The sequence below is a fragment of the Parasteatoda tepidariorum genome, chromosome 3 (assembly GCF_982258835.1).
Source record: "Parasteatoda tepidariorum strain Cologne lab strain chromosome 3, Ptep-v5.0, whole genome shotgun sequence".
Classification (NCBI taxonomy): domain Eukaryota; kingdom Metazoa; phylum Arthropoda; class Arachnida; order Araneae; family Theridiidae; genus Parasteatoda; species Parasteatoda tepidariorum.
Window position 1 is genome coordinate 62,681,053 of NC_141757.1, and position 25,007 is coordinate 62,706,059.

At 29.8% G+C, this 25,007-nt stretch overlaps 1 protein-coding gene and 1 long non-coding RNA gene across 7 annotated transcripts in view; one reads left to right on the forward strand and one right to left on the reverse strand.

Annotated features, from left to right (window-relative positions):
• LOC107438011 (uncharacterized) overlaps positions 1–25,007 on the reverse strand; it is a 162,249-nt gene that overhangs the window by 90,649 nt on the left and 46,593 nt on the right. The gene's annotated exons all lie outside the window — the stretch shown is intronic.
• Positions 1–25,007, forward strand: part of LOC122269130 (uncharacterized) — an 87,723-nt gene that overhangs the window by 41,163 nt on the left and 21,553 nt on the right. The window lies entirely within an intron of this gene.

The following is a 25,007-nucleotide window of genomic DNA, read 5'->3' on the forward strand; positions in this document are numbered from 1 at the left end:
GAACATTTAAAAATAGCGCTAAAATCTAAACCAATCAGAATCACGATTGGGTTTCAACATCGCCCAGCTTGGCGATCAACCGCGATCACAACTTGGCGAGAATCAAGGGACACCCTCAAATATAGTCTACCCAAAAGAGACATTTATTTCACAACAACAAATACAGTAACGAAATTAAAGCACCAGTAACGGGTTAGTAATAATCTTGCAAAAGAAAATGTAGAAAAAATCGTTACGGGTTTGTATAAATCTCTAATTTCTAAAACAAAAAATAAAATAATAATAAAATAAAAAAAACTATCTTCTAAAAATCAACAACTCTCTGTTGTTCCATAAAATCTCTTGCCTTTATTTTTTTTTTATTTATCTCGTCATATGTTTTCTTTCTTTTGTCCGTGCTTTTGCAAGCCAGATATTTTTTTATATTTTTAAACTTTATTGTAGCCTTTTAATTTTGATTAAAAATTCAAGAGAACTCTTAGAACAAGTAATGGGAGAAATTTGCCTTCGTGGAATACTTTTCGATGGCAATCCCCCCACCTCCATTTGCGTTACATGGAAAGGAAAACCACGAAAACCTCCTACGGTTATCCTGCCTCCAAAGGGACTCTAACCCATGATCTGTCAACCACTGAGGATATTTTCCCTCATTTCTCCCATTAAATATTTTTAAATAAATCAATCTTTTAGTGGTTAATACGTTCATAATTGCCTTTATATATTTAAATTATCAAGTTGGGCTTCCGCCGAAGGAAAGTTGTTCATTAAGGGTTCCATAGTAGAAAAAATTGGGAACCGCTGCTCTAAGCAAACCAATTTTGCAAATTAGCGTAATGGAGCATCCCCTCCTAGAAATTAATAAATTATTATCATAATAATAATTTCAGTAAAAGGCAAACCATTTCACAACAGTGCTTTTAAACGAAATAGGCAGTATAGAAAAAAGCACGTAAACATATTTTTTTTAAATGTTCACGTGTGGCGTGAAGAACCCACTCAAGCGTAGGAAGTCAAGTGTTTCGCACCGTAAGCTCATCTTCCCCATGCCTAGTATTTTTAAGGCGAACATTAAGTACCGCAAAGGTCACACACCGAGTATTTCACCTAGACCAAGAAAGTGAATTTTGAGGCAGAAAAGATAATATAAGAAAATAAAAGAGACGAAAAACTACAATGCCGTAAATTAAGTTGTGGGAGATCGGCAACGTTGAAAGGGAGGAAATTGGTGGCAAGGGAGGCTCTTCGGGTGGGTGATCTCTTTTCCGTTTTCACTCTCTCTATCGTACAAAATAAGAAAAAGGGTCTTCCAGAAATCGCCTGAGGATGGAAACAAAGACCAGCCAAGCGTAAGACGAGTAGTTGCGAAAAATTAAAGAAAACAGAAAGAATATCCCTTGTTTGTTTTGATCAGGGTAGGTGTTTATTTTGTTCAAAACATGAACTAATAAAAATAAACGGATTTTGTTTTTATTTTAATAAAGGGTTGCTGATATTGGAAAGATTTTCCTGGTTGGAAAAAAGTTGCTAACACGTAATCTTTAAATTTGCTTTCATTATTATTATTTTCAGTTGGTTTACAAATTGGTGTCCTTCCTTACAAATATATAAGGAGTTTTTGAGGTTGTTTTGACAAATGTAAAAAACAACACCTGAGGGGGGGGGGGAAATGAGGTAATGTTTTGCACAAAAAAATAACCACAATAATAGATCTCAATTTCAACCTCATTTGCACCTCACAAAATCAACCACATATATAACTCAAAAATAATTTTAGCTTAGATCAGATAAAATTATTCACACCTAAAATATACGTATTTGCTTGAAGTGTAAAGAAAAATTAATCCGTACTCCTCAAAAACAACTTTCCTAAGCTGGTTGCTCTGAAGCAGATTGACATCAATCTCAAAACAAACTCATGTGTGAATAAAACAACTTCATACACCTTAACTACACACCTTGGGATGCAGAACTTTTAAGGATATTTTTGAAGTCAACTTCGAATAAACCTCAAATCAACCTTGACACCTCAAATACACCTAAGAAATTCCTGAAATTTTTGTAAGAGCTAATTTACGGTACATGGAAAAGACTACATTGCCCAACAACCATCTAAAAACAATATCCTAAATGCATAATGAACAAAATAACAATGGAAGTGAGTGATATAGTAATCCAGTTAAAGACTAGCAGATTCAGTAATTCAATTTGTTAAATATAGATTCCGAGATTGAAAAAAAAAAATAAAGATTAAATGACTCAAATAGTGTTTGACTTGATTTAGAATTTGGTTATCAGGATTTGGAAATTGAGAAGCATTGAGAATGGCGATTGTGGATTTTGCTTTATTAATAGAACTATTTTTTTAAAAAGAAAAAAAATGCAGCTAATGATAGCAAATTCGAATAACTTAATTAAGCAGAGGTGTTTAATTAATCCAAGTTACTTAATTAGCCTGGTTGGTAGGATATTGGACTCGGCCCCGTATATTAAATGGTGATTGGTGCATGTTAAATCTGCCGGAGTCACAAAGTCCTCCAAGTTCCCATAACAAACCAGTACCTCTGAGGTGTGTGAATGAGTCTTCACTGTGAAGCGTGTTGTGACGTATGTGAGTGGCAAAATCATATTCTTGGCCATAGATGGTACCACTGAAAAACAAGCGCATCTGCTGTCTTAAAAATACGCTTGATTTTAGCAGGCTTACTGATATTGCCAAGTGGCATATCTAACAACAACAGCAACAACTTTTACTTAATATGAGCTGATTGGATTTCTATTTAAATGCCTTTTTAACGTCTGACAACAGAACATTTCATCTAATGAAATTTTATTGCCTGGTGACTTAGATGTTTGTGATTCCCAAAAATACATACGATGAAAAGTTACGTATAATATAAAAATTTGTCAAAAGCTTTACTTTCAATAAATGCTTAACAAACAGCAATCCTAGAACATAGGGTGCATATAAGATCAAAGTCAAATTTATTTTTTACATTTTTCCAGTTTCAGTTATGTAAAGTAATTTTACAAAATTTAAATAAGCCTGGAAGATACCTTTGATTTTTTTTTAATTTCCTGCTGTAGATTAATTGTTTTGTGTTGTCAAAAGAAGTATCAGGTCTCTTACCAACGATAATAATGTTTAAAATTACTCAGTAAATAATACTACCACATTTTAATATTGCTTTCATGATTCAGTATTTAAGAATAATCATTACAAATAAGCAATGTTGAGATGAAAGATTACCTTTAAGAGTTTTGGATTTTTCCAAAGGTGAGTAGTTTTTTATGTTGCCCTGTCTGTTACCAGCTTTATAAAGCTATTAAATGAAACTTTATCAAGTGATTGTCGTATATAAAGTCAGCCTATTAACCACATTTAAGCTATAAAACCCTAAGTCTAAAAAATCTACACTCAATAGAAAAATAAAATAAAAAAAGAATATTATTTTTTTAAATTGAATGATCTGTTAACTGTTAATGTATTTTTTGATTTGATGATTTGTAAAATCTCCACAGGTCTAAATTTTAAATCAATCTTGATGCTGCTGATTGAAATATGTGCTGACATATACAACAGAATAAATGTCAATCACCAACAATGATCAGTTTTAATTTTACTTTTAAAATGATTTCGATTTCCAAAATTTCTCCAATTTCAAAATCATCCAATTACGAACTTTTATGCTCTTAACCCTTTGATGCAGAATTTTCATTTAATCGATAATTTAAGTCTTAAGTATTTAGGATGATTTTTTATTTTCTAAATTATTTTATTGCTAGTATCTAACTATTTCATTCCAGATACCTGGAGTTTTTAAATTTAATGTCCTGTTTATTTTAAAACTGTTGTGTAAATTTCTAAAAAAGGTTTTCTATAATTTTTTTTAAATGACCTCTTGAAATATTCTACCGACAAGCAATCGAAATAAAAAATATGTGAGATACTGAAAAAGTGGGTTAATTTTATTTATGGTATTTTAAATCCACATGCATGCCATTTTGTGAAACATCAGCTTTCTCGAATCTCGGCGATACACAAGATCAAAAGCAAGAGCCAGTCATCAGTGTCAAACTATAAATGATTATGCAATTATTGATAAACAAACATAAAGTCATTTGTTTATGTTTAATATATTGCACTAAATTTTAATTCCCGATGCCTACCGTCTGTTAGTTAAACGCAGAAAACATCAGCATAACAACTATTTGTAATTGAAAATAAGCTTTCTCCATGTAAATTCAATTTTTTCAAGGAAACCGATTAGGGTTACAAACTTTCTGTATATATATTTAGTTATTTATTATTATACTATTACGTAAAAGGGAAATCTATGCATTTATTTTTACTATTATTTTACGTATCACTGCCTTCCTTAACTTTAGGACGAATAAATTTTCAGTTCGAGTACTGCCGAAATGCCTCATAGTTTTGGTTCACGTAGGAGCATATTATTTACCGCTTTAACTGAGATTTGACACCGGTATCTTTTCTATATCTATATTTGTGGCACACTATTGCTAGTAATAATATGTTTCGGTATTTTTTAAATTACAAAAAAACAGTCTAATAGTTACTGAAAAAAATTAAGCATTATTATCTTAACAAACTTTATAGCAAACAAAAACATTATTATATTTGAAAAATACTTAAAAAAAAAAAAAAAAAAAGGCAGATGCCAACCTAAGACAGTAAATCAATAGCAGGAACTCGAATATTATATTAACCGGATACCTGCTGCCATACAAAATTCAAATATTTTTCTGGAACATTTTTTCGATCAAATTCGCGTTTTAAATTCACTAAATTTGCGTATTTTCTAATTTTAATTACACATAAGTCTTTCTAGCGGAAGTTAGCTCATTCGTAGCCCGATACATACAGTTACTATGTGAAAAAAGGAAGTTCTGCACATCTTTTTAAGTGATAAAAAAGATAAATGTGAAGAAGAAGATGGAAAGGAAAAACGAAGGAGAAAAAAAATGTTTAAAGAGTCTCCTCTTTTTTTTATGTCTAGAGGTAGCATCATTCAGAAAATTGAATGGACGAACGGTGTTCAGTTTATGACTTTCAAGAAGATATAAACTTTTCCATTCAACGCTTGGCAGGCATCCAGGAGGAGGATCTTACGAAATCTTAATATTCGACCACACCCCGGGCTAATGAACGACTACAGAACTTAACATAATTCTTATACATCAATTAATAGTGTGATTTAGGATGTCAAAAGATGTGAGAGATATACTTTCCTTTTTACGTGCATATTTTTAAATTTTTCAGTACAAGTCATTTTTAGTTAGTTTTAGTTTAAAAAAATATCTTACTGTTTATAATAATCATAAAAATAATTAATTTTTAAAGAAACACACTAGATAAAATTATTAAAAGAGGAGCGCGAATTATTACAGTGATAAGTCACATTTCCCCCCCCAAAGATGTCATATCCTACTTCAGTAAGGTACTTTATTTATATATATATATATATATATATATATATATATATATATATATATATATATATATATATATATATATATATATATATATATATATATATATATATATATATATATATATATATATATATATACCCCGCAGGAAAAACTGTTGCCATGAATGGGTGAACCTGGTCTGCAACTATGTTCAAGTAGCTTACAGACGTCAGGGATTGTTCTATGAGGATTATGGGTCCTAATGTGCCCCATGAAAACATTGTTCTTGGGCGAGATGCCATGAAAACCTGGGCGAGCCCATTGTTATAGATGGAGGGTGGTCATAATGTAATGGCTCTTTGGTATATATATATACGCATATATATATTCTTTTCTTTTCTTTTTCTTTTTTTCTTTACAAGTTTCTAAAATTTGTACTAGACAACAACCCAAAACACAGAAACATCTCAGTGTCTACATGAAAATCATGGTATTTTTCTCCGAAAATACTCTTAAAAAAACACTTCCCTAAACTTTTGTTGAGAAGTTTCAAATTGTTTGTTATAGAGAAGAATTATTTGTTTCACATTATACGTAAACAATTAACAATGATGTAAACAATGTTAAAAATATAGCCGTTTTTGAGTTATAATAAATAAAGTCACATAAACTGTATGAAAAAGGTTTTTAAAAAAAGTATAAAACAAATATCACTTATGAAGTGCTATCGAGCTTTGCTCTTTTCCCTTTTTTACCAATATTTGGTGTAAATAGAATATCTTTAAAAGTCAAGCATAATTATCTCTGCTTAACTAGCTTTGTTAAAATGTTCAAACTACTAAGGAGATTCATTTTTCATGTTATTGTAATGTAAATGGGTATGTTTAAAAAAATAAAACCTTCCTTGAGTTATAATAAAGGTCATTTTAAATAACACTGGGTGAAAAATTGTGTTTAAGTGAAGGCGAAAAAACAAAAACCAGCTTTAATTTTTCTAGATTGTTAACAAAAATTCGGTGCATGATAGAATATTTTCTCGAAATACAGCCCCTGAGCATGGTGTCGGGTCAATTCGTTTTATACAATTTGTTATAGGATAATTTATCGATGCCAATTTGTTGTGGCCACAATTCGTTATGTTCACAAATCGTCACTGCATAAATACATCGTGGGCACAATTCATCACTGCCACAATTCGTCGTACCATCGAAATTTAACGCAATATTTTACTATCATTTATTAGCTATTTCGTATTTTTAAATTAAAAGATAAAAGCTTAACCAAGTGGTTAAAGCTTTTTACAAAATACATAATAAAGGAAGGAGAATTATATTAATAGCCTATTTTTTGGATCAAATGAGATATTTTAGGTAATGATTCTAAATTTTAAATCTTAAAACGGTGCTATTGTGAAAAAGCAAACTGTAAAAAGGGGGCATTTAAATATTACGTAAGTGTGTTTTTGGCATTTCTTGACCCTTTCCTAATTGTCAGCGAATTACAAACAAAGTCTCCCACGCTTGCGTAAATAAATCGCAGGACCCTTTTGCTTTATTGCTTTGAATTTTACTTTAACATTCTTATTTAAGGAATAAATTCAAACAAAAGATGTAACAAAATTCACGTTCCAATTTATTTTATGAAGTTTTGAACCAGCAGTATCATTTTAGTTTTTCATCTATGAACACTCTTCTTGACCATTTTTCCTATATTTTTTTGTAATTCAAACACGATTTTTTTTATGTGTTATTTTATTTTCAACGTCTGATGTGTTATTTTATTTTGTTACATTTCCTTCGCATTAGAAAAATTTAAAGTTCAGGAAATTTTAGTAGTTGAAAGCATTGCTTATATCCCTCTTTACCCTTGGTAGCAACAGTATGTAAAACACTCACGCGGTATTTGAATGGTCCCCACATGGAATATTTTGCTGGTTTTAAAATAATTTTGAAATTTATATTATTTTGAATTAAATTAGCAGCAGCATTTTAATTTTTCACAGAGCACTGTGACCACTGTAAAGTAATCTTTAATTTTACAACTATAAAAACCGAAATAACAATCTAGTTTAAAGGGATCAGAGTAAAAAAGAACTCAGGTTTTTAAGCTAGGTTTATGAAAGCGAATATGTTGCATTGCACATAATAAGTAATTGCACGTTTGAAACTACTTGCTGATTAATAAAATTTACGGCATAGGGTAAAAATATAATTTTTCGATCGTATTTATTTATATTACTTTCCTTAATTTCCTTGCGACAAAAACTTTATTGAAATGTTCAACCAACCGCATATCAATCGAAAAAGAAGCTATCATTGAAAGACGTGCAAATGAAATAAATATTGTTTGAGTTTTATGTTTCTTTAAATAATTTGCACTACAGTAAAAAAAAAAAATAATAATAATTTGAAAAGCTATCTTCTGCTCCTTTTAAAATCTTAACTGAAATATTAGTACTTGATAATCGTATACAAATACTAATTAACGACAATGCAAGAAGTTTGTCATCGTAAACAGATGTTTTTTATTGAACTAGCGAAAAATTAAGCTCACGATAATCTGTTACTACGACGAGTTGTGTTCGCGACGAACTGCCACTGAGACGAATTGTGTCCGTGCCGAATCGTGCTCATGGCAAATTGGCTATGCGACGCTTTATACCCTCCATGGACAAATTGTCTCACGGCAAATAGTGTGCGAAAATTTGCCGCTGAGCAATGATAAATTATACTTTCAGAATGATTGGTTTTTAATGGCCTAAATCAAGTCAAAAAAGTTAAATCCATTCAAAGAAAAATAAAATTCATTCATAGAGTGTGGTCAAGCTTTGCTCTTAGCTCATTCTAACCAACATTTGGCGACGATATATTATTTTCAAGAAGCCATGCACATGAGCTTTGATCAATGATGCTTTCAGATTGATTGGTGTTAATGACGTAAGTCAAGTCAAACGTCCAAAAAAGTGATAAGAGTATATGAATGTTCTGTAGGATGGCACAGTGCAGTTCACTCATGAAGAACGAACCGTGAAGCCCCCACGACCAAAACATTAATTGCCATTGAATACCGGAAATGCCTTAGCAAGACTCTTTCTTTGGTCATGCACAATAAGATTGCAGTCTTTACGAAAAACTAGTGATTGGAAAAAACTCGCCATGCATCTTGGCGAGTTTTCACTCCTTGTAAATGGCATCTGTGAAAGAAATGGTTGTATCAAGATCTTCAAAACGACGGATACGAATGGGCTCGGATTATCTTGAGATACCCTTGGAGAAAATGAATGAGCTTCTTGAAAGGAAGATGCTCTTCTCCTGTAGGTACTATTGCTTGAAAGGTAATCGCATCATCCCCCCTTTTCGTTCCGGTTTTCTCCACACATATCTGTCATCAATCATAACTCTAACGTGAGGAAGGCAACAAATAGCATATTATTTTTGACTAATTCTGCATAGAAACGTGACTGCTTTAGTTCAAAGTTACATATCTCACTCAAAAATAGACGTAAAAAATTAATTTTTGTTTCTTCTCTTTGTATTCTTACAGTTAAAAAATTCATATTAATAAATTAACCATCAATATTGAAAGTTAATCAAAATAAACCTTAGATGTTATGATTTATTTGAATAGTAATTAGTCCAAGCAACCTCTGCTGCTCCTTCATGGCTTTTTTGAAATATGAAAAACTTAAATTGAGCACAGTCGATAGTGGATGTTAAAAATCACATAGACGGTTTTGTGAGTGTCAAAAATGTGTGTTAAGTATCACTATTTCTCACTTACATTAAGAAATGTCTAAAATCTGAAAGCATTAAAAGTTAATGTTGAGTAAGTTCTTTTTCATAAATATCATTATATATCACTCACATTTGCTGATATTCAGCATGCTACGATGTTAAAATTTGAATAAAACTTTCTTTTAGTCATCAATATTTTGCATTTTCATCAACGAATATCGACATTTAGATTGCATTGATGGTTGGAATGTAAATAAAAAAAATAGCAATTAAAAAGAATTTTTTCTGCAACATTAATTGCGAATACATAATGAAAGTCGACATACGTTAGTGTAAGTAAGAAGAATATTTAAAAAAATATTTCTGACGTGTACCAAAACAACTATGTTATTATCAACATTCATCAAATTACAGACCTTCAGAATGCATGGATAACACAAATATAATTTTAAAAAATGATGATTAAAAATAATTTTTTTGCAATATGAATTTCGAATACATGATGAAAGTCGACATTCACTAGTGTAAGTAGGAAATAATAATATTTAACAAAAATCTTTCCGACATGTACCAAAGCAACTATGTTATTATTAACACTATAGTATTATATACATATTATTAATGTTTTGATTTTGAACTTAACTTTAATTATTCATCTTACATTTGCATTTACTTTTAATAATTGTTTCCCAGATCAGATAGCGAATTACAATTAAATCAAAAATTACATTGAATAATTATTATATATATTAAGTAGTTTCAAAAGAATAATAAAAGTGAGGCCTTACGAATGTAACGTAAGCACCTTACGATTAAGAGAGGGTCTGTGATTTGCTTATTTTTGCTGACATGAGAGACGAAGGACAAAAACAATGGTTACAAAAGACATTGAAATCCCTTTATTTCCAAAATTTTCTTAAAAAATAAAAAAAATTTAATGAAATAATATACATGGAAAAAAATATGAACTCAGGAAGGAAAAAATTGGAGAAAAAAATTTCTTCAAAGAGTTTCGGAATTCCAGAGTTTCGAACATAAAGTCGAAGATTCCTAAAGAATATTTTACTCAGAATTTTATAAGAGGAATTAAATTTTTTTTAATGCGAAGTTACATCCAACGAGTTTAATCCTAAAATAAGATTACAACAAATTACTACAATATAAGTCGAAGTACAAACCAGGGGGAAGGGAAGAGTGACTTTCTTATACAAGCATGGGAAGGGTTCCATGGTTTGTTCCTTTTTACAGACGTGGGTGTAGGAGTAGTGGGGTAATTCGAAATTGTTAAAAAAAAAATTTGTAATATTTAAATGCCACCCTGAAATAAAACTGAAATTTTTTATTTTAACTTTAATGAATAGAAATTTATTATTTGATTACTAAATTAAAAAACAAAATAGGGCTAAAAAAGTATTTGATGTATTTTTACAATTGAAATTTTGTGCAAATTAAATTCAGTAATTTTAGAAAGATCTGTATTATACATAAAAAAATTTATTTCACTTCCTTTCTTTTTTTTTACTTTTTCAACTGGTAGGTATCTGAAAAACATAATAAGGACAACCCAACTTTCTAAGGGCAATAAAACATTTTATTCAATTTGTAGAATAATATATCACTATTCTTGAAGATATATCGAATCGAACAGCTTGCATCTTAGCTTTATTTTAATTCTTTCCTAAAAAATAGGAAGAATTAAAAATTTACACATTTCAAACTGAGTACAAACTTCAATTTCAAGCGAAATTTTTTAAATTATTTCAAGCGAAATTTAAAATATTTAGCTGATTAGAGATTATAATAAATGTATTACTAGCTAGTAGAGACGAATTCCTTCACAGAAAAGTTTCCGTCGTTTCTGTACTCTGCCCAAATCTTAAACAAGATATTTAATTATTTATGTACGCAATATAAAGATTATGTGTCACAAATTGTGAATGATCTGAACTCATTATGTAACCTCATAATCCAACACAATGTTCTGCCTGAACTTAAAAGTAACTTTTGGGAAAAGAAAAGCAAAAAACATTAGGAGTAATCTTTAAAAATCTCAAAAAAGTATTATAATTGAAAACACATAAAAAAATTTATTTTTTCAGACGAAACATGATGATATATATGCTACTGTTTAATTTTTTATTTCATTATCAGAAATTTTAGAATTGGTTACAAATAACAATCATTAATTTAAATTTAGAAACTTCACTATCACATTCTCGGGGAAAAAAACTCTGTTAACAACTAAAAATGTCTTCTGCAAATGTCTACAAATGTCTGTAAAATGTTCTACAAATGTCTGTAAATATTTGTTTTAAACTAAATATTCAAAAAGTATAGCTATCAAGAAGAACTGACCTGAACTTAGAAAAGCATTTCGGGGCATTCTTCTGCGCAACGGTTAGCAAAATGACAAAATTAACAACTATGAAGTTGTTTGAAATAAAAGTAAATATTATTGAATACTGACAAAAACATTTCAAAGACCAATTAAAAATTGCTTTTAACCACTTTAACCTTCTGAATAATTATAGTTTTACTTCATTAACAATTAGATGAAAGACATTTTATTTAGTTCAACTATTTTTTCCAGTTTTCTATACGTGAGACCGTTAAATGAAATCTCCTTCATGCAAAATTCTAAAGACACGATAATGTTGATTTCTTTGAAATCTGTAGATATAAAACATCTATGTAGGCTTTTACGATACGATTTTCAATGAGTCAACATTTGCAGGAAATGAACAGTTGCTCGGTAAATTTACCATGGTCAATGGGCATTAAATAAATAAGAATTTGGGTCAATAACATTTTCACATATACATGTAGCTTAGCAAATTACTCATATCAAAAAATATTTATCAAATTCTATGGAAAATTCTTTCTTTGGGATGTAACCCGTGAACCAGTAAGTGTTGAAGTAGACAGATGGGTCTACCGTGTTTCTCAATGTATATACACCTAGTGTGTTGCGGATCGGTTTCGAATTGCGTATTTATATAAGATTACACACACGCATATCAACGCTGTTTTAATTATATGGACTCAAAAAAAAAGGTTTAAAACACTGAAAATAAATTTAAAAAACTAAAATATTTATGACAATAACTACAAAAGTCCACATTATAAATGAACTGAAAAAATGTTTGAAATGATAATACTAATCTGCTGTTTTTTACATACTGATTATTTATGAAATTTATTAAATGTATTGATATTTTAGTGCCCCATCTGGTGTTAGTAGTTAATACCATTCAAATCCTGACTTTAATTTGACAGAAAGCTCCAGTAACCATGCATGCAGAGTCAGCTCCACCTGCAGACGTACTACGTAACAAATTCGATGGCGCTTATATCCTCTGTCAATCAATTCGTTTGAAACTATATTCGTAAGCACATCGCATTTAGAGAAACTTTTATTTAACAATATGTCTATAAATACAAATATTAAATCATTTAAATAGAGAAAAATGCCTTATTAGAAAAATCAACTTCACTTCACACTTGAGTGGTATTGAACAGAATTACGATGCATTATTTTAAATCGATTATATTTATTTTTTATCGATATATTCTAGTTTATTCTTTAAAAAAACATTCTTAGCTCATTAACTCTTGTTTACGTTCCATTACCAAATAAAAAGGAACTATTCTGAAAAAATTAAAAAAATGTAAATTTTTTACTTTGGACACAAATATTTTTTAACGAAGTATTTATTTTGTAAAGTAATTCAAAGGTTCTACGTTTTTAATAAATGATGTTTTCAGTTTCATTGGTGACATTATTCAATGTCGGATGAAAGAAGGTAAGCTTTAAAGCTAATGCTTTCTCAATACGGAAAATAAAAAGTTTAAAACAATAAAATATTTTTTTTTTCATAAATTTTTATGAATTTAATACTGATACCACAATAGTTAGAGCATTTTATATAGAAAAATCATTTAGCATTTATCTTCGGTTAGTTCATTTTATATAGAAAAAACTTAATTCTATGACTTATGTATCACAATTTTAGTTGAAAAATTTTCTTGCTTATTTATTTCTATATTGTTTTCTTTATTTTTTATTTTATGCATTAGAATTAAATTTCTATCATATAGCTAGATTGCCGTTCATCATTTAAATAAATTTGTCTTGATACGCCTTTAAGTTTCTATATCGTGTGCATAATACTAAAATTAAATAATTATAAAACAGTTCGGAAGAAAGTGTTTTATGTGAATGTTCCGCTATATTTTTTTTAGTTGTCTTGTCTTAGCACTTACTGCTAGGAGACGCGTATGATTAGTGGCTGAATTCTTTAGTTATAGCACTTCTAAACTAAAATTAACGAAACTAATCAAAAAAATAATTTTAAATAAAAAAAAACAAAATTAGGTTTTCTAGTTTTATTAATGTACCTACGATTAGTTGATTTTTTTCCTCCATTTTTACACTATTTTTTGCGTAATAAGAAAATTCATTCTGATAGTTTTTTTAGTTTTTTTTTTTGTTGCTGTTTTTACTACTGCTGCCATGTGATTTATATACTTTATTAGACATATAAAAACTTTCTTATAATTAAGGAAAAAAGTTTAATAAATTCCCATAGTAAATAGTATTCAAAATATGAAAAGTAGTAGGAAGAGAAAAAAAAGAGTATGGAAAATACCCCAACTGTGACAATCTCACCTAAAAGGATGACTAATTAAAATAAAACCAAACATCACTGTCGTTGCAAAACGAGCAAAATTATTAAATCACAGGGTTAACGCAGCAAAAATGAGACTCAAGCTTATTATCATTTAAACATTGGGGATATTTGTCAGTCAAAGAGGCTGATCTGGAATAGTTCTAGGGGGTAGAACGCTCGACTCATTGTGATGTGACGTAAGACCGGTTTCGAATACTATCAAACACAACGCGTATATTGCAAAAAATATCTTCAAATGTAGACGGATCATGGATTCTCTGGTCGTCGGGCTATCTGTGGGAGGTTTTCATCTCCGTACAACGTAATTGCTAGTTATTTTTACAAAATCAAATAATGCTATCTTGATCAAATTAGTCCCTTGTCTTCTGGGTTGGGAGCTGAGCATTTGATATTGATGGGCTTTTCAATGTCGTTAATGAAATTAGAAAATATATATATATATCATAGAGATAAGGCTAAGTTTAAGGAAATTCGAACATGTATGTCTATCACCCAAGTCAAAAGTGTGTATGTATGTATATATATATATATATATATATATATATATATATATATATATATATATATATATATATATATATATATATATATATATATATATATATATATATATATATATATATATATATATATAGTTCAAAATGTAGAGAAAACAAGGGAAAATTACAGAACAATGAAAAAAGGGGAAAAAATGAAAAATCCTATTAGACTTAATAAGCAAAGAACCGGAAAAAAAGAACAAAATTTTAAAAAGAAATTTAAAAAGCCGGAAAATAAAAGATATAATCTTTTCATCAGCTCACACGATTATATCCGCAGAAAAGAGGGCTTTCTAATATTCCATCAATATAGCCAACACAAAATATTTTTCTTAATTTTCTTCGTGTTTTTTTGTTCTTATTTATTATGCTATATATATATATATATATATATATATATATATATATATATATATATATATATATATATATATATATATATATATATATATATATATATATATATATATATATATATACTGTAAATAAAATGTATTCAAGCCAATAAATATAATTTAGTACATATATAAAGACCAATACAAGCAGTGAGTCAATGCATCCGCAAATATCTCACTTAGCCAAATAAAAACTAAATTACAGAAAACTCGTCAATCATGGTAAAACTTGAGTGAATGCCATGAAGTGAGATCTTTCCTTTCACAGTAAACTCCTGAATCCCGGTTACATCTTTTTTCCCACACCCACACACAAGGCGGCGAACAAATTCTTCTAAATCCTCAATCCATCTTTCCAAAATATCACCAACTCTATCTGTTGTATATTCTTTTCTTCAGGAAGAGCAGGGGGAGGAAAAGAACGCCGTCAGATTTGTGACAGTACACAACAGCTTGGGTTTTGAATTTCGATCCATCTGCCTTCGCCTAGAAGTCAAAAGCTGAAGAAGGGGAAGAAGAGAATGAAAAGAAAGTTGGCATTTTCACTGTCTCAACTCTATTTGTCATTCCTCTGACGATGACGAATTCATTTCTGGTAGACAGGGAACATATTGTAAAGACTGAAAGGTTATGAGGAGTAATGCTCTCAGAAATGACAAATCAATTGCAAATAGAAATTGAATAATAATTGCGCATTAAAAAAACGCAGAGTAACTTTTTATTTAATTGCTGAAAAATGTACATTAAAAAAAAGCATTTTATATTCGACAAGGAATATAATGCGCACTAGTACAGAGTACATTTATTATTGGTAATTTTTCAATTAAACTCATTGTGGAATCTCACTAATTTCTCTTTTCACTTTAGGATAAAATATCCATATAAAAGAAATATTTTACTTTGAAAATCATTGCGATTTTGCAAATTTGCATTAGGTTCTGTACGCGCCAATGCTTAAGATTTGAAGCAACTACGCACACTCGCGTTTTCCTTTTCTTTATTTGTTTAAATTTCACACATCTCTTCGTTTAAACTGCTTAGTTTTTCAAAGCTACGAGTAACATATTCATAGCTGTTAATTGTTATTATTTTTTTAACGTACCGTCGAATTAACATCCTGGACATGTTATAGATAAAGATGAACGACATTACAAAATGAAGATGGAAGATTTATTATTACAAAATGTTAAAATAATTTGGGCGATTTTACAATTGGTTGATGTATTAAAGTAAAGAATTATTGGTTTTAGTTTAAATTATGATCTTATTGCAATAGGTGTAGGTGCATAAGAGGCTATTTATCTTTCTTGTTATTTAAAATTAAAGTATATATTTACTTAAATTACAAAATTTTGTAGGAAGAAGTTAAACTTCCATAACATCCACGTCCATTGTAAAGTTTGTTTTGATTTTGTGGTCGAAGATAAGATGATATACCACTGCTTTAGCGGTTAATGTGAAGGTTTTCAGAGAAATCTTTTTTTCACGGGTGTAAGTAAGTAAGGTTGAACTCCGACCCACCCCAGGGGGGTATACGGAGATAACGGGTGTATGTGCATTTCACCAAAATTGACGCATGCGCATGTCAAGTGATCTTGCTTAATTACTCAAATCTTACTACGGAAGCTTATGAAACGTAACGTAAAAGTGCGAAATTTTATCTATTATTTTAATATTTAATAACTTTCCGAATAAAAGATTCGCTGTCGTTTTTATAATCTTTTTAATTTTCTCATCCCGCTTTAAAAAGAGAATGCTTGAATTTAAATTAATAAAAAAAATGCTAAGCATAAAATTTGTAAAAAAAACAGAAACAAGTAGAACCGGAATAACCCGGTTGGTAGGGCGTTGGGCCCATGTCCAAGTGGTCACGAGTTCGATTCCCGCCTGCCGAAGACTCTCAGTGTAGTAAATTATGACTGGTGCATATTAAATCTGTCGGGTCAAAAAATCCGCCGAGTTCCCGTAACAAATCAATACTCCTGGGGGTACTGAATTGGAGATTGATCGCTCTCTGGCTCAGGTAAAAATTACGATCTGTAATTTCGACACATTTTGTGGGTGAATGTATGAATGGGCTCGCCCCTTAAAACGGGCTCTGACATGTGCATACGGCTGAAGTCATATTCTTGGTCATAGATGACGCCACTGGTAAACAAGGAACGCACCCCCTGCCTTAAATTCACTTGGTTTCACCAAATAAGCTTTCTGTTACTAACAACTGGCATTAGAAACAACTAGATATGTTTTCCCGGACTAACAGAAGATGCAGAAAAAAATTGCCGACAGTAAGCAGCTGACAGCCTAAATTTGAGATGGTTAGATGGTTTAGGAAAAAATTAACTGGTTTCGGGGACAAAAATACCGGGTAACTCACACTCAAGGAAGAACTTCTTGAAGCTGTCGAGCCAGTAAAGAAGAAGAAGAAGAAAGTGGCTACAAAAAACTAATCCAACTTAAATGGATTTTGTTACAGTTAGAAAGTAAGTAAAATTTGTCTATAACAAGCAAGTTTTGTTTATAACCAGCTATGAGCTAATATAAATATAAATGATGCTGACTTCCGTTATTTAAATTTAAGAAGGAGGTATAGATCCGAAAAAGGTTGATTTCAGGAATATTTTCTATCCTTTAGTAAGAGTGACGACATAAAAAGTCTTTTTTGAGTAGGCTGAAATTTTTATAAGTATTTGGCAAAGGTAAATTCTTCAGAAATGTTAAAATAACAGACTCATATAAAAAAAATGTTCTTCCAAGAGTCCGTATGTTGGTTTGAATCAGTACTAATTTTCATATTGTCTTTTGACTTCAAAATTACAAAGTCACGAAGTCAATTTATTATTGGGGATAAAATGAATTGAAACTATGTACTTAAACTGTAAAAAACGACATGGAAAAGCGAAATTTCTCACTATTAAAAATCAATGAGTTTTACTCGATTTCGTGAAACAATGATTCAGTATGGGTGTGTACTGTCATCATATGCAGATTACACCTCCTCAATCTTGATGGAAACATTATGGTCACGAAAACTCAACATAAAAGTAAATATTACAACCCAAATATACTATACACTGACTACTTGCCACATTCTTTAAATATTTAGTATTCTATTGGATACTATCTTAACTATTCAAAATTTCTTTTCTGGAAAACCAATCGGAAGGGCGTAGCTTCTTTCCTTTGAAGATTTAAGACGGGACGCCCTGCTTGTCTAATCTTAATGACACGATTATTATAAATCTTTTAACTAATAATCATCAAGGCGAGGGTTTGAGGTAATGAAGTGCTAGATACTTTACTTTTATTTATTTATTTAATTATATTTTTAATTTCTGCACCCCCTCAACGTGGTCTCAAGTTGTCATCGTGGAAGAGTCCTTTTTTTTTTCTTTTTTAAGTCTCTTTTTCCTCTCCTTACCCCTCTGTCTAAGCAGGGGCGTCGGCACTTTTGGAGACCGAAATAGAAAAGTAAGCGTTGCAAGCTAGAAAGTGGGACATTTTTCTTGCGCTTACTTCCGTTCGGAGGTCATGCAGAAAAATATAAGAGAGAACAGGAATATAAAATTTACGGCCGAAAAGCCCGTTTTCTACAGGAAGAAGACCATCATCTTCTACTGAGAAGATTCTTTAAACATAAGAAGGAAAAGTATTTGCGTCGTCGTAAACAGAGGAAAGTAAGATTGAGCTGGCTACCTATCACGCGATGCGCAATACCTACAGTGCGTAAGAGGGAAAAAAATATGTTGATCACATTTATTTAAATTATCACATTTTTGATTTTTTACGTGTTAAAGATACATATTTCATATTTCGAGGAGCCATAGGAGTCACAGGAATAATTTTATCACAAATTATTTTTAAGCATTCATTTCTAAAAAGCGCTCAGCTGATTGCACAGTCTTTTTTTATATTGAATACCAACTATAAAGAATTTTGTTTTGAAGTTTCCAAGTACTTTATTAAATATAAGTGTAAGAATGTTTCGTTTATTAAAACCTCACATCATTTAAGAATTTTTCCATTTTTCATTTCGCCTTTCACTTTTAATGTTTAGTTATTTTTATCACTTTCGCAGTAAACAGAAGTTTCTCAGGTAGGATTAGAAATATATCATGTAAAATCATCCTGTTAACTCTAAAAAGTTAACATGATGTAAGACCATGGTAAATACACCCCCGCCAACTTCATTATTTTTTTCAAATGTCAATGGGCAGTTGTTGTCTCAACTTGATTTGTGCAGCTATCAGCTGATAATTGAAAAAAAAATAATAAGAAAATGAAAGACTTTGTTTACTTAAATGTGGGTAACAGTAAAGGTTAGAATGGGAACAAGAAGTGAAGCCAACAATGGGGTGCCATTTTCTATTGAGTGTTGTGTTCGTTCAGTTGATCATTTCTCATCGAAATTATTTGTAGTCATAACACTTTGACGTAGATTAAAAACCGGTGTCTCTCTTTTGTATATTTTTCTTGATTATAAACTAATATATATTTTAGCATATTTCAAGTATAAAAAACAATCTGACAGTTATTAAAAAAATCGGTTAGATTATCGGAACTATATTTGTACTAAAATATAAAATAAAAAAAGATTTAATTTTATTTTGTTATACATATTTAAAAAAATTATCAATACTTTATATCGTAAATTAAAGAAGTTTCAATTATGAATAAATGTTTTCGTAGGTCTAAATAACTATAATTAAGTTCAAATTTGAAAAATTATTTTTTTTGGGAGGTAGCCGTGTTTGAAAAATTCAACCGGTAACGCAAAGACACTGTTGTATCATGCTGTATTTCATATCAATAAATTATTAAAATGCTAAATATAATATTTTCCCTTTACTGCGTCCTACATAAATACAAAATAATGAACAAGTATGGAAAATCTAGTTAACGAAAATTCTGCGTCAAAGGAATAAACACATAATTTATAAATTCAGTTATTAATAAGCAAGGAAGTTCAGGTTTCCAACAAACCAATTACAGTAGGAGAAATTATCAAACTCCCACTTACCTTCCCACAACAAAGAATTGTTTTAAAAATAAAAATAAATTTTCGGTAATAAACTAAATGAATTTCTTTTTCTAAACCAATCTCAATCCCAAAAATATTTTTAGACAATATTACTAGAAAAAAAAACAGACTATATAAAATGTTAAAACACGAAATTTGACATTGACAAATTTAAAATGAATTTATTAAATTATTCCTGGGAACCTGAAACTTTAAAAAGATTTCGTAGTAAAATACATATTTTTTAAATTATGTATAAACTTTTTTTGTACAATACAATGTTCAGCCTAATGATCAGATCTTCATGTTCTAGGACTTATTCTTAATGACTTTAGGAGGTGATCACAAATATGCTAACTAATTAGTTCAGACGATACTTTAAGTTACGAAATCAGACACAAAAACGTACTTTCTTTGAATAAACATGCTTTTTTTTCAACGGATTCGGATTTCTCATAATACTGCAATCTGGGAAATATGGACCCCATAGTTTGATCAAGAGAGCGATCCAAAGTTTGGATCCTTTAATGTTGATTTTATTTTTTGCGTATTTCTCCATATCTCGAGAACTTCGTAAGTAAATATAAAAATTTTTGCACACAGTCATGAAATTCGTTTATCCGAGGATAAACAGGGAACTATGGAAAAAAATAAATTTTAGTTCGTATTATTTTTCATTATTTTCTTAAGTAATTGTCGAAAAAATTTTAAATTGTAAGGAGTACAATTTTTCACATAATTTTAAAGTAAATAATTTTACATGGCAAAATACAATTTGAGCGAAATCGGTAGATTAATTCGTGCGAAGTTGAGTTTTAAAGAAGTATCAAAATCAAAGCTTAATCAAAATCTGATTTTCTCAAATTTTGTATTTTGACATGCAAAATTACATAGTTTAAAATGATGTAAAAAATTGTATACCTTACAATTCAAAATTTTTTCGACTATTATTTAATAAAACAATAAGAAATAATAAATATTTACAAAAATTTATTTTTTTGCATAGAGTTATCTCGGGATGCAAAATGTGCAAAAATGTTTCAATTCGCTTAAAGAATTCTCGAGATATGGCGAAATACGCAAAAAATAAAATTAACATTAAGGGGTCCAAACTTTGGATCGCTCTCCTGACGAAATTACAGTAACCAAATTTCTCAGGTTGTGGCTACCCCGCTTATTTTGGGGGTCAGAGATCCGAATCCATAGGAAGAAAGGTATGTTTATTCAGAGAAAGTACGTTTCTGTGCCTGATTTTGCAACATAGAATACCATCTGCACTAAGTAATTAGCATGCTTAAGGTCACCCCTCAAATCATTAAGAATGAGTTCAAGAGCATGATGATCCGATCATTAGATCAAAAGTTATTCAGGGTGGTTTTTTTTCCCTCACTGTACATTAAGAATATATTAGGATAAGTTTTGTTTCGTATTTCAAAAAGTGAGAAGCATCTGTTAGCAGTAAAATACCGATCCTACTTGTTATTTAGCAAATTCTAAACATCTAGCAATAAATTTAAATGTATTAAATTTAAATATTTTACTTGCATAATAAGCTTTCATGGCTTGCATTGCTTTTCTATTCTTATTTTATTGATGGTGCTTAGTAACGATTGATCAACATTAAGAATATTTATTTCTAATTTTCCAATATCATTTTTTCTGAAATGTGTATGACTTATTTTCGAAAATAACTTATTTAAGACAGATTTTTTGATATTTTGCAATATAACGTTCCAAATTTCATGGTAACTGAAAACTTGGAACAATTTAGTTATTGAATGTTATAACGAATCATGTCTTTATAATTTTCGTTATTAAAAATTCATAAGAGCTACAGCTATTTACTGTGCAAAATCTATAAGACTGTACAAAATCTATAACTGTGCTTTGCAACTATAAACTTTACTGTACAAGATAAGAATGAAATTTGAAATTACGGGGCTGTGTAGAAAACTACACGGGGAGTACGATGGAATAAAAAAATTTAACATTCGATTGTTAGTTCAAGAATTATTAGTTGATGAACTTTTTGCAAAAAATAATAAGTAGGACGTAATGCAGGCTGCATAAATGCAACGACATAGTTAAAATTTGGCACTCCGAAAGAACTATTTTCGTTTCTGAACTTAAAAAAAAAAAAAAAAAAAAATTCAATTTTTTTTTTAAAAGTTATTGCGATTTCCCGCTCTCTTTTTTTTCGAATTTTTTCTCATTTCCCGTTCAACGCAACATATTGTTTTGCTGTGCAAAATCTATGAAATTTGAAAGCCAATGAAGATAACGAAACTGATAATACAATGAAATTTGAAATTACGAAGGTGAGTAGACAAAAGTACTAGGCATAGGATGGAACAAAAATAAAACAATTTCGAAAATTATTGACAGTTAAACTTGTAGATAAAAAAAAATAGCATGCGGTTCGATCTACATCCCACTGAAACGTAGCAATAAAGTAAAAATGTGACATGCTGAAAGGGTAATTTTCAGTTATGAACTTAACGATAGTTTTTTTCTCGAAATTTTAATCAGTACAAAAGTTATTGCAATTTTAAGTGTTTTATCTACGAATTCTTTTCACTTTTTTTCTTTAAGGATCGATTGTTTTTATTTCTGACGAGATCTTCAATTTATAAGCTTGCACTTGAATTGATGTCAAAAATATTTTTAAAAAATTTATCAATAAAATAAAAAAAACAATAAGAGAGAGTTATGAGATATTGCAAGATATAAATCGTTACAGTTATACCGAAATCTTAAAAAATATAAATGACTTGAGAGTTAAAAGCCTTTTCCGATTTGAACTGTAGCATCGATACAAGATTATCATTTTTTATCCTTAACGTATAAAATTACATCTCCTTTATTTCTCCTTATTGTAACACGCTAACTGCATTCCTAATTTTAAATTTTATTGAAGTAAGAACAGTAGATTATTCGTTCACTTTGCTTCAATTAGCATATTAAATGTCTTTACATTAAGTTCTATTAATTATATATTTTATAAAGAAAGCGTCTTTTTTTTATTTTCTTAAAAAATTATAAATTTCAAGAAGCAACCATAGGGGAGGGGGTGCTGAAAAAGCGAACACCGGTGGAGCAAAACAGCAGAACTTTTTTTTTTCATTAGTAGTTGAAAATCAACATCTGTACAAAAACCGATACGTCAAACATCGCGCTTTTTGCGCATAAAGTCCTCAAAACTTCTATTCTATAGCCTCGAACTTAGTCTCATTCAACGTAAAAGAGTACACTAGAGAACGCAATGAAGTTAACGTAATGTACACTAGAGAACGCAAAGAAGTCAACGTAATGTACACCAGAGAACGTAAAAAAGTCAACGTAAAAGAGTACACTAGAGAGCGTAAAAAGTCAACGTAAAAGAGTACACTAGAGACAATACCTCTTTTGTCTAGTTAGCAATAATTAAGCTTCCCCCATCTATTCACACATTTCCCTAGAACCCTACATACGACGTCCTATAACTGTTAACCACTTACTAATAACAACTTATCAGGCTTTTTGGGGGATAGTTTTTTAATTTATTATTACTGTGATTATTTCGAGTTTAACCCCTGTTTTTACTATACTACTTCAAATTAATTTTCAGATTCAGTACATTTTTTATATTTAATTTTTTTTTCAATATAGTAATTATTAAAAAATATTTTACATGATCATTCAATTATTAAACTTTTTAACTTAATCTTTTATTAACATAACATAATCCTTATTTCAATTAATTAATATTATAACATAATTCTTTTTTCAATTAATTTTTACGGTATTATGAATGATTATCCGAAAGGAAGGATTAAGTAATTTTCGCCTAATTTTCAACAGTGTATTTTTAGTGCTATCGCATAGAAATATTACTTCTAAAAAGTTAACCAGACTCTTCTTGACCACGTCAGACACTGGCAACCTTGGGCGCATTTGACCATAAAGCTAACCATCATTTACGTAAATGGCTTTTTCCAAGGTGTATTCTACGTGATCCGCGTTAGCAAAGATAAGTATAATACACGACCCGAAATTTCTTGGCAACCTATACTGACGAAGCGGAAAGTCACACTGAGCCAGAACTCTACTAAACTGCATTACGTGACTGTCAACCGCAAAAAGATCTATTTTACCATTAAATTAATAGCTACAAAACGGAAATGTGAAAAAAAAATATGGAACATTATGAAATGATTTCTTTTTTCACTTTGTTGGGAAAAATCATAGCGTGTCGTTTAGGAAAACAGTTACTTAGATAATGGAACCTACGATTTCTGAGAAAACAAGAATGCTTCTTCCTTTAAACGACTGTTTTTATCTGGAAAAGTTTAATTTCGCATCATGCAATAAAGAGAATTATTATTTTAGTGCTCATTGTGTTAATGTATTTTAAATTGGCGTTTAAAGAAATGACGGTGGAGTAAAAATTATTGTTATTTCTTAATCAGTAAAATTAAAGAAAGAAATAGTTTAGAGTAAATTTAAAGTCTGAATGTATTTAAAAATTTAAAAATATTAATTAAAGACTAAGTTATGATTTTGCATACAATCGAAATATATGTTTTAAAAGTAAAAGGAATGGTTTTATTATAATTGCAAAATCATAACGAAATAAGCCATTACCGTTTGCACATCTTTAGCATTTCATTGACTATTGTACTTAATATGACACTTCATTGACCTTGTTGCAGTTTCATATTAGGTGCTTAGCAAATTGGACAAAAGATGCATTTTTTATTCTCCCTACATCCCTTCAAAACGTTATGAAAAATCATCGAATCCAAGATCGAAAATAATTTATTAGGACTGTCTATGTTATGATATTTAAATAATTGAAGTGCATATTTTCCGAATAAGATTCTGAACTATTGGACTAGATTTTCAAGCATAATTTATAAACTAAATTTTTTAAAACGAACCACAACTCTCATGAAAATAAATGAGTGCAGTAAATACTTTTTTTCTTGCATTACGACTTTGATTAGATTACTATTAATACAAAACAAACATCAAAGCACAGCTAAGCAAATTCGGAAGACAAAGTGTGTATTAATTATAAAATAGGGAACATTCTTTTTTGTTTTCTGCTGAATGAGGTTATTTAATGGATCTTAAATACTTTTGTATCGCTAATTTTAAATCTGAAATCGGTTTCACTCTCCAAGCTATAGTTTTTTAAGCAACAATTTTAGTCC